At 39.2% G+C, this 2,501-nt stretch overlaps 1 long non-coding RNA gene across 1 annotated transcript; it reads left to right on the top strand.

The window, feature by feature from the left end:
- Positions 1 to 537: 537 nt before the first annotated feature.
- LOC137561530 (uncharacterized) lies at positions 538 to 1,124 on the top strand. Its single transcript, XR_011030042.1, has 2 exons — positions 538 to 694; positions 778 to 1,124. It is a non-coding gene; the product is annotated as an uncharacterized lncRNA (long non-coding RNA).
- Positions 1,125 to 2,501: the final 1,377 nt, after the last annotated feature.

Genomic DNA, 2,501 nt, shown 5'->3' with positions numbered 1-2,501 from the left:
CACTACTCATCACCCACAAACACACAAGGGCAATTTGGTTCTTGTGTGCCAGGCCAGGGTCGTGCTGCAGGCATATTCAAAGTGCCAGCTTGCAGTTTAATTCCAAAACGACTATGGCGAAATATAGCTGAGTCATGAGAACTTCCATAACCACCCACATCAACATATATAAATTTGTATTCTGGATCAGCCACAGCCATTAACACAAGTGAGAAGTATCTTTTGTAATTGTAATAAAGACTGCCACTGCGGGCAGGCATGACCACTCTGACATGTTTGCCATCCACTGCTCCTGGGCAGTTAGGAAACCTGTGTTTGTCCCAAAACATCTGAATGTTTGACTCCCACATAGCAGAATCAGGTGTGGCCATAAAGTCTGGCTGAAGCACATTCCAAAGTACAGTGCAGGTGTCCAAAACCAGATAACGAATAGTACTTCTTCCCATCCTATATTGATAATGCAGTGCCGCATACGATTGTCCTGTAGCCAAGAATCTGTAAATAAAAAAAATATGTTAAATTATGTTTTTTAGTTGCTGTTCTTCGTAGAAGATGGAAGTCGGTACGTGATAGTTATCGGAAAGAGTTGGAAAAACAGTTTCAGGAATCAAAAAGTGGTTCTGGCAGCACAACGGGTGAAATACAAATTCACATCCATCTTAGAATTCCTCAGACCACATAATGATTATCCGACGTAAGTATAGCGCAAATGTGAACCTATTGCTATACCATCATTAAACATATGCTTAGTATATTGTTTTATATGTTTTTTTTAAGAACTGAAGATAGCCTACCACCAGACCCAGCAGAGGAAGAAGCAGAAGTGTTACCACAAACAGACAGTGACCTTGATACACAAGATGTCTGTTCCCAGGACCAAGAGACACCAACACAGGATGAGAGTGCATCTACTCCACCACAACACACACAAAACCCCATCTACCAGGACACGCACCAATGTGACACAGAGAGGGTTCAGGGCATCTACACAAGGAAGGAGAATGGGAAGAGGTATAAGCAGGGCTGAATATGATGAGAAGCTAATTACTTCTATAGAAAAGGCGGTGGATTACATGGATAAAAGAGAGGAAGAAGTAGCAAAATTAAAAGATCCATGCACACAATATCTTTTAAGTTTAGTGCCTTTTCTGCAAAAAGTTCCTGAAGACAAGCAATGGGCAGCCAGGCTTGCTATCTCAAATGCACTGGACAGTTTTTTACAAACTGACAGACTGCATTCAGAAGGTAGTCACCATTACTTTTCTCAACCACACATGTCTGGCCCTCAACATCACTACCCTCAATACCAACACCAACGTTACCATACTCATCCTATGTATGACCCACCTACTTACCCTGCTATGCATAGGCCAAACATCCGACATGCTCGCCATGGTCATTTCCCCATGCCACCACCTGTACGTCATGAGCCACCTCATACCTATCATACTTCATCATTGTCACATGAAAATCCAGTGTACACTGATTTGAGCTTTCAAAACACCTCACAAAGCAGCTCTGACAGTACACCACCATCTTTCAATGCTGATAATACAATGACCGAATTTCTATTCCAACAAGATTGATAGTAATTTCAGCTAGAGATAAAATGTTTTATGTTAAAATGTTGTTTAAGAATGTTTACCTCAATGTTATGAGGAGTCTTTCAGTTGGCGAAATAGCTCGTCGATAATTTGTATCTTTTCTTTTTTTTTTTCATTATAATCCAATTTTATTGCATTTTTAAAAAAAAGGTAAAGAGTACAATGCGGTAACAATTCAAAAATAACCGATCATCAGATACAGCAGAAAGTGTAGAACATACAAAGCATTGCAATTAAAATATATATAAAAATATGTGATTGTTGTACAGGTAAAGGCAGACCAACCAAGTCTAAATGCTTATCAGTACTAAGTCTATTCAGAGGATTATTATCCTACCCATCACTGTCACTCATAACCTATTATAGGCTGACAGAGAATTGGTAGAAAAGGAAAACTAACCAACGCTGTCCTGTCAGTTGGACCTAGGAGAGGAGCCCTGGACAGCAGTTACTGCAATCAAGACTGAGAGTATCATATAAGAGGTTGGCAGGTGAGAGGTGTAACTCGGAACCTCTCGAAAAACTCTTCCTAAACGAAGCTCTTCTAATATGAGCAGATATGTAGCTGAATATGAACAATTTGTATCTTTTCTTTTAAGACCATCCCTCAACTTCTCCAACAGTGTATCAAAACTGTGAAACGAGAAAGTTAGGTTGAGAATGTAAGTTGCTGTTGGTATGGCAAACCTTCTTTCATTTTCCAAATTGATGCTAGTATATATTCATACATGTGGATGTCTGTCACTTTAAAACAAATACTTTGTTGTTAACAATTAAGCGGCATTGTTACTTTCTTATAAAGGTGTGAAAAATAAACCATTGCACCATATAAGATTGTCATTACTGTGTCTGACATGTTGGATAATGCATGATAAATTGCCATCAAACACCTCCTTT

Source organism: Hyperolius riggenbachi, chromosome 3 (genome assembly GCF_040937935.1).
Source record: "Hyperolius riggenbachi isolate aHypRig1 chromosome 3, aHypRig1.pri, whole genome shotgun sequence".
Taxonomy (NCBI): Eukaryota; Metazoa; Chordata; class Amphibia; order Anura; family Hyperoliidae; genus Hyperolius; species Hyperolius riggenbachi.
This window is presented reverse-complemented; position numbering and strand designations above follow the sequence as displayed.